At 41.8% G+C, this 7,517-nt stretch overlaps 1 long non-coding RNA gene across 1 annotated transcript in view; it reads right to left on the bottom strand.

Moving 5' to 3' along the window:
- LOC118532087 (uncharacterized) overlaps window positions 1-5,036 on the bottom strand; it is a 76,137-nt gene extending 71,101 nt beyond the window's left edge. The window contains exons 1-3 of the long non-coding RNA XR_013449752.1: window positions 3,995-5,036; window positions 3,391-3,589; window positions 1,708-1,808 (exon numbers count right to left, since the gene is read on the bottom strand). This is a non-coding gene — a long non-coding RNA (uncharacterized LOC118532087). The remainder of the gene's footprint in view (window positions 1-1,707; window positions 1,809-3,390; window positions 3,590-3,994) is intronic.
- Window positions 5,037-7,517: the final 2,481 nt, after the last annotated feature.

Below are 7,517 nucleotides of genomic sequence, written 5' to 3' on the forward strand. Positions count from 1 at the left end.
GAAAAAATATCTATTTGATACATTAAAATGGTGACTTGCCAAGTAGTCCAGTTACAATATTCAAGAGTAGAGCACAATTACTAAGTCTTTCCTACCCTCATCCCCCACCTCCCAATATGTAGGCATCACATAAATGACTGTTCAAAGAGAAGGTCTATCTCCCTGAGCTTCAGGAAAAACTGGGCCCCTAGCTGAGTAGGAGCAATTGTAACATAAATCCATTGTCCTGAAAGTGTGTAATAAGCAACCAAGTGCCCCACAGTCACCATTATCTTTGGCGCATCACCTATGAGAAATGACGAGTATTGTAATAGGCATGCAGCTCAGCCCACAAACTTGGGTGTGCCAAGAGTTCTTGCAATTCTCAGGTTTATTTAAATAAAGGATATTTAAAGAGGTAGTGAGAGGAGATAAAAGCAGAAATGTTTCTATTTTTTTAAAAAAGAGGAAGGCAGAGATGAAAATCAGAAAGAGAAGGGGTGAAAGGAGCTAGCTTGTGGGGTCTTGTGGTCTGAACAGCAGTGCACTCAATGCCCATCATGGGACAAGGACAGAGAGGGAATGAAACGTGCTAGTTCCTCCTTAGTTAGGTCACCCTCGTGGCTTCACAATTTAGTCAAAATGCCTGCATTTTGGAAAAATAGATATTTTTAGACAAAAATTCAAAACTGTATTTCATAGTAAACAAAGAATGATTTGCAAATTGACTTCCTTTTTACAAATCAAAATATAAAGTTTCTCTTCTTTAATATATAAATATATATGTAGGGGCGCCTGGGTGGCTCAGTTGGTTAAGCGGCTGCCTTTGGCTCAGGTCATGATCCCAGGGTCCTGGGACGGAGCCCCGCATCAGGTTCCCTGCTCTGCGGGAAGCCTGCTTCTCCCTCTGCCCTTCCCCCTGCTCGTGCTCTCTCTCTCTCTCTCAAATAAATATATAAAATCTTTAAAAAATAAAAAATAAACACATATATATAGTAAAGGATGGTTTACATACTAAATTTCTTTTATCTCAGCCTACAATTCATTAGCAATTATACAAATTGTACACACATGGAAAACACGTGCATATATAAAATATCGCCACATATTTAAAAATTATACCCATTAAACAATTATATAATCCTAAGTCACTAAACCAAATCTTTTATGTCCTACCTTCCAAAGCCTGGCTATTATTTTTTAGAATATATACACAAACCACCCCCCACCTTTCTTGAGATACTTTTAAACAAATTCACTTTATTAATAGAAACCAGGCTCAGATTTTTTATATTCTATATTCACCTGCGTTTTTTTTTCCACTAAAAATGTAATAAAAACGCAGGCACATGCTGCAAATACTAAATTAGAAAAACAGCTGTGCTTTTTACATTGTCCTGCCCTAGAAAAAAGGCACCCAAGACAATCCCAGCAGCTGGTATCCTCTCCATGGTGTGCTCATTACCACAAGTAAATAAAGTCGGTAAATTACTGGCAGAGCACGGGCAGCTATGATGAGTCTAGGAAATCACCCTTTCATCAAACTCTCTGCACACTGTATATTGCCAAGGCAAAAAGCAAATGATGATGATCAATGGAGGATTAATATTTTAGTCAAAGAGGAATGGAGATGAATGCATACTATAAATTATTAACCAGCACTTGTACTCTATCCCCTTGGCACAGCGTGAACTGGGCTTCTGAAGAAACAAGATACATATCTTCTACTTACCTAGCAATATTTTCTTCAACCAATGAATAATATTCCTGAAGATGTACATTTCTGAGACATCCAAGCGGGAAATTTATATCTGAATTTCTCTACCTTTCTGTAACAGAATGTGGGCAAAACATAAATATTTCTTTGTTTATATTTTATAAACATATATGTGTGCTGTGTTATGTCTATAAATATTACTGTGCTAGAGCAGAGACGCAATCATTGGGCTGGGAAGCAAGATGGATCTGTTCTAGCTCTCCCTTGGCTGTGACCAGCAGGGACACGTTAAGCCTCTCTGAGCCTCAGGTTTTTTTTAAATTTTATTTATTTATTTGTCAGAGAGAGAGCACAAGCAGGGGGAAGCAGCAGCAGCGGGAGAGGGAGAAGCAAGCTCCTCACTGAGCAAGGAGCCTGATGCGGGACTCGATTCCAGGACCCTGGGATCATGACCTGAGCCCAAGAAAGACACTTAACCGATTGAGCCACCCAGGCATCCCTGGGCCTCAGTTTTCTGAACTGTAAAAGAAAGGGTTGCATCAGAGATGGACCTTTTCAGCTTTAAAGTTCATCGAAGGGCTTCATAATAAGCAAATAGTAGGAAGAACTAGGAGATAGTTGTAACCAGAGGTATAGCATAAAAATTAAAAACAAATGTAAAAATTGTTCAGTTATTTAAGCCAACAGAATACATACTCCCCAGGAGAAAATGTGTATGTATATAGAAAATCATATGTACATGCAATCATTTGCATGTATAAGTTGCTCTCCCCTTGATTGAGAAAAAAAGTAATTGTCCACCACTAACTGTTCACTGAAATAAAGAAGTTTGATCTCTGCATATCAGTAGCATACCACGAAGGTTGCACAAGAGATTATTAAATACTTAGCATTCGAAATCTAAGAAATAGTAATACTTGAAATATGGAGCGATCATAGACTTGTAATTTCCTGGATATGCAATCCTAGCAAACAAAAGGCAAGGCAGCATTCACTATGTGCTAAGGTGACCCTGAAATGAATAACTTGGAATGAAATGTGACCCAAAATGAATGGCTTGTTCACCAAGAGCCCACCACGGAAGAGAGGGGAATCACTCGCAATAATAAAAATCAGGCTGTGATGAGGAGACTCACAAGAAGGTGTTCATAAGCTAGAGAGAACACAGAGCCAGGGCAGAAGGAGATCATAGGGAGAGAGATACTTCTGACTCCTGTAAGATTTGTTTCGCACATTAAGAAGCCTCCAAATGACAGCTGTGACACAGAAACGGACGTCAGAGTTCAGAGAAGTTTAGGGACCATTTCGTTTTATCCTCCCATTCTATAGATTGGAAAAGTCAAGGTCAGAAAGGGTATGTACTTTGTCTTGTGGTAAGTGTTTGGCAGAGTCAGACTAGAAGCAAATTAAGCCTTCGAACTTCCAGTCAGGCTTGCTTTCCTTCACTGCTTCCCTTCTCTCTGTGTGGGTCCAAAACAAATTCTTCCCTGACTGACTTATGGCAAATGATCCTCCTGGGATGAATAGAATGTACTGTTACCTCTCCCTCCCTGAGAAGTTCCTCCCAAGCCATAAAGTTTTTCCCAAGCTGACTAATGCTTTGCTTGGTCAGATTGTTTTTAAGCCATCATTCTAAATATCATCTCCCAGCTGAGTGATCTGGGAACCAAGCTGTTCGTCCCCACTGACTTTACCATGTTAGTCCCAGAGTGGGAGAGCCAGCACGGCCTGTGTGATGTAGGTCAGTGACTCACGGACAAAGGATCACACGAGGGAACAGAAGCTCTCTGAAGGACTCAGGGTCTGATGTTCGATGGGCTATAAATGTCTCTGTGTCTCAGTTCCCTTATCTGTTTGTTACACAGGGACAAATATTCATTTACGTTTCCAACACTGTGGAGATAAAAAAACAATCATTAATATTTTTTAAAACTCTGACTTCAGAATTACAGATTTGACTCTTCAAGTAGGAAGCACATCTTAAAAATAATCTAGTTTATTTCCTCATTTCACAAGAGAAAAAAAAAGGATCAGAAAAAACTTCTCTTTGTTCGATATGAACCAGCTAGATGGTTCTAGAGTTAAGGCTGTAAGCTGGGCCTTTCCACACACATTGCTCACCCTCTTTAAAGGGCTTCATAAATGGGACAATATAGAACACGGAGAATCGTATATTCATACTGAGTCGTGGTAGACACAAGATGGCAGTCTCCTACACTAGCAAGACAGAGGTTCCCCTCCCCCCCCAACGCACACCAAATTAATTGGGTTTCTCGTAAATTATGTGGTAGGTCTTACCATATAATTTCAGACACGGAGACCGGTTGGGAGTCATCTCCTCCAGCCTAACAATTTGAGATGATCAAGCTGGGTCACAATGAAGGAGGAAGCCGGAGGAGGAGGGGCTGACGGTGCTACAGCAGTGCTTCAGAAGACCGCAGGGCCACAGATTACAGAGGGGGCTGCATCCCTCCCTCTCCCAGCTCTCCCGCAACTCGGGGAGGTAGTTGCCCTCTCTCTCACCCACTTCCACCATATCACTCAAACTCCAGATTACTTTCTGGTGATTTAATTCAGGCTCCTAATCGTGTGACAAGACCTGGATGAAAATGACACGTATGGAGAAAGAGACCCAAAGCTTCCAGGCTCTAACTCTCCACAGGGAGCGGTCATTACTTGGCACTTGCCCATGGGGACTGCTGTGCTCTAAAGCGTTCAACTGGATTCTTCTTGAGAGGAATAAAGTCTACTCTACTAGTCCCCACTATGCTCTGCAGAAAAATGGCTGAAAACAACAGAACTGGAATGGATTCTAGAGGAAACCTCACCCAGAGCTCTGTATTGGTGTGGGGGCGGGGAGGAGGTTTTAGTACAGGGGGAAGATGGGAAGAGGGCAGGCCGGTGGCTAGCTATTGGCCGAGTTCCTGCGAGGACGAGACTCGTACGGGGTGGGAACTTCAACTACTTGCCGGTGCTAGCTTGGACTCAGTGGCCAGAAATGCCTCTCGGACCACTCTTCCCTGGACAAAACAATAGCAGCATTTCAAAATAAGAAAAGAAGGATTCTTCTCAAAGACAGGAGTCATTCCACAGACTTGAAATCAGACCACACTGAAGCCCTGTCTGCAAAAATAATGGTTTTTCCTGACATTTTAAACAGCACAATTTAACGGCTCAATGTTGCATTTGACATTTAAAAAGTCATCCATCTCCAAGAAGCTTATTGGCAGATCTTCTCAGTTCCCAGAATTAGCAAATGTAGTATGCATGTGAACTCATTCTACAAGAGCCCAAAAGACTGTTTGAAAAGGAAGCCCAGAACACTGAGAATTAGCTGTTACCTACAGAGCTCGATCTGCCCCTTGCCCCCAGCCCCGCCAGCCCACCTTCTGCACACCACTCACCCTTCTGCTCATCAGTCTCCCCATGACGATAAGGAAGAAAAGTCATAGGCTCAGCCTAGTACACTCTTGCAGTTAAGAAGGTGGCTGTACAAGAGGGGCAACTGGGTGACTCAGTCGGTTAAGCGTCTGACTTGGTTTCGGCTCAGGTCATGATCTCAGGGTCATGAGATCGAGGCCTGAGTGGGGCTCTTCGCTGAGCTGAGCGTGGAGCCTACTTAGGATTCTTTCTCTCCTCTCCCTCTGCCCCTCCCCCCCGCTCACGTGCTTTCTCTCTCTCTCACAAAAAAATAAAAATAAAAATTTTTTGAAAGATGGCTGTGCTAGATACAGTGGAAGAATTCAATTGCTCAGTGCACGCAGTGGGAAAACAGGTATTCAAGAGCAGGACTGCCTCATATGGAATTGTGCCTACTCCGCAAATTATAAGCTGCGTAAACTTGGGCACATTTCTTAACCTCTCTGTGACTTGGTTTTCTCATTTCTCATTTCTCATTTCTCATCTCATACTGGGGACAGTAACAGTACCTATCTCCTTGGGTTGTTAAGATGGTTAAGTGGGTTGGTATTTGTAAAATCCTTAGAACGAGCTGGCAGAAAGGGGCTATATAATTGTTTGTTAGAAAACAATAAATAACATGTATATATTAACTCATTCAGATAATTCGTGTACTGATTCTCACTGAGGGGACACAAACCTAAGCCAGTTGATGGGGTTTTGGGATTTAGGTGAGGTTCAAGGGGTGGAGTCCAGAGCCAACGACTAAGAAAGGATTCTTGAGACGTCTTTGGTGCAAAATGGTGATTTTATTAAAGCACGGGGACAGGACCTGTGGACAGAAAGAAAGAGCTGCTGCCCTGGGGTTGTGAGCAGTGGCTGATTATATACTTTGGGGTTGGCGGAGCTAAGGAAAAAGGGAGGTTTCAGAAAGAACTTTCATATGCTAAAGAAGACTCACAGGATACCCACGGCCTTGCCATTGTCAAGTTAAGGTTGTTTACCCCTCTAGTAAGGCATTAACATTAAGATAGTTGGGAACTTCCTGGAGGAACATAACACTCTGCCCACTTCAAGTATCTGTTGATGGGCTGCAGGTTATAAAGACATTTAATTGTATCTACATTTCCTTCTGGAAGCTAGGTTATTGATGATAGAATGCTTTGTTCTTGTAGATTGCTAAGATATTTGTAAACTGAGGGAGACTCTATAAGTTAGTTTTTCCTTTAGGGCAGCCAGAAGTGCCTGAGGAATGTAACATATATCCCATGGCGGGGGGGTGGGGGGGCGGGGGGTGTCAGCTTCTGCTTTGTCCTCAGCTTGTCTTCTGTTCCCTCATCACAATCAATGTATCACATTTCTCCTGGTCTCTGTGATTTCTATGGAAATGCCACATAGTGCCCATCAGAGCCAATAGGATGATAGGAGTCTATTCTGGAGCTCCTGGCTCTTTCCTATTGAACTTGAGAGGATAGAATCTGAGAGGATACTGAGTCTGGAGCTGTTGCCACCATCTTTCACATATGGAAGAGGGATCTGTCAGAGAACAACAGAGGAAATGGGTTCTGTTGACACTATTTGAGCTGCCGGATTGTGGGATGCTTTAAGCCAAACTTCCCCCTAGATACTTTATTACATGAGCCAACAATTTTTCCTCTTTTTCTTAAATTAGTTTAGTCTAGGTTTTTGGATTTTTTGTTTTTTTTTTTTAATCACTTGCAACTGAGATAGACCCAGGTGATAAAATTTACAATATATTTTAGGATACATAGTAGGTATCATGGCCAAGAAATTATAGCTTCACCAGGATTTAAAATGTCAAGTTCTGACTTTGTATTTTTGTCAGGTCATTTAACTTTTCCTGGTCTCAGTTTCCTCATCTGAAAAATCCAGAAATTGAGCTAAATTTTTTTATGGATCCTTCTAACTCAAAAATTTTATGACCATGACTTAAATTAAGGTCTTCTTGGCAGCCTTCAAGATTGCTCTTAAATTCATTCTTTCCATTCACTACAAAGCCAAGAAGAATAATTCCAAAAGAATGGTTTGTTTGGTTTTGGGTTGTTCGCATTTTAAGGTGGAAAGTGGAAGGAAGTGGAGAGTCAATCTAGTGATGACTTACCTGAGTTTTCAACAGCTTTGTCTTGTTTCATACATCCTAATTGGAATTACGCACCTACACTCATGTAGGGAAGACACAGGTTAGGTTAAAAAAAAAAAAAAAAAACCTTTAAGAAAATCTCGTGGGTCCAGAAGCTCACAGAGAGTTATGGCCGTTCTCTGAGAGAGATTGATGTAACCATCACCTTCCATGATATCCATTCCTTTTCCCAGAGGCCAGCACATTCTTTGCTGTCCCGGAATGACTGCGGGATATAGAAGCTTATGTATAAATGAGAGGGAAGAGTAAGGAACTGTGATA

This window comes from Halichoerus grypus, chromosome 7 (genome assembly GCF_964656455.1).
Source record: "Halichoerus grypus chromosome 7, mHalGry1.hap1.1, whole genome shotgun sequence".
Lineage (NCBI taxonomy): Eukaryota > Metazoa > Chordata > Mammalia > Carnivora > Phocidae > Halichoerus > Halichoerus grypus.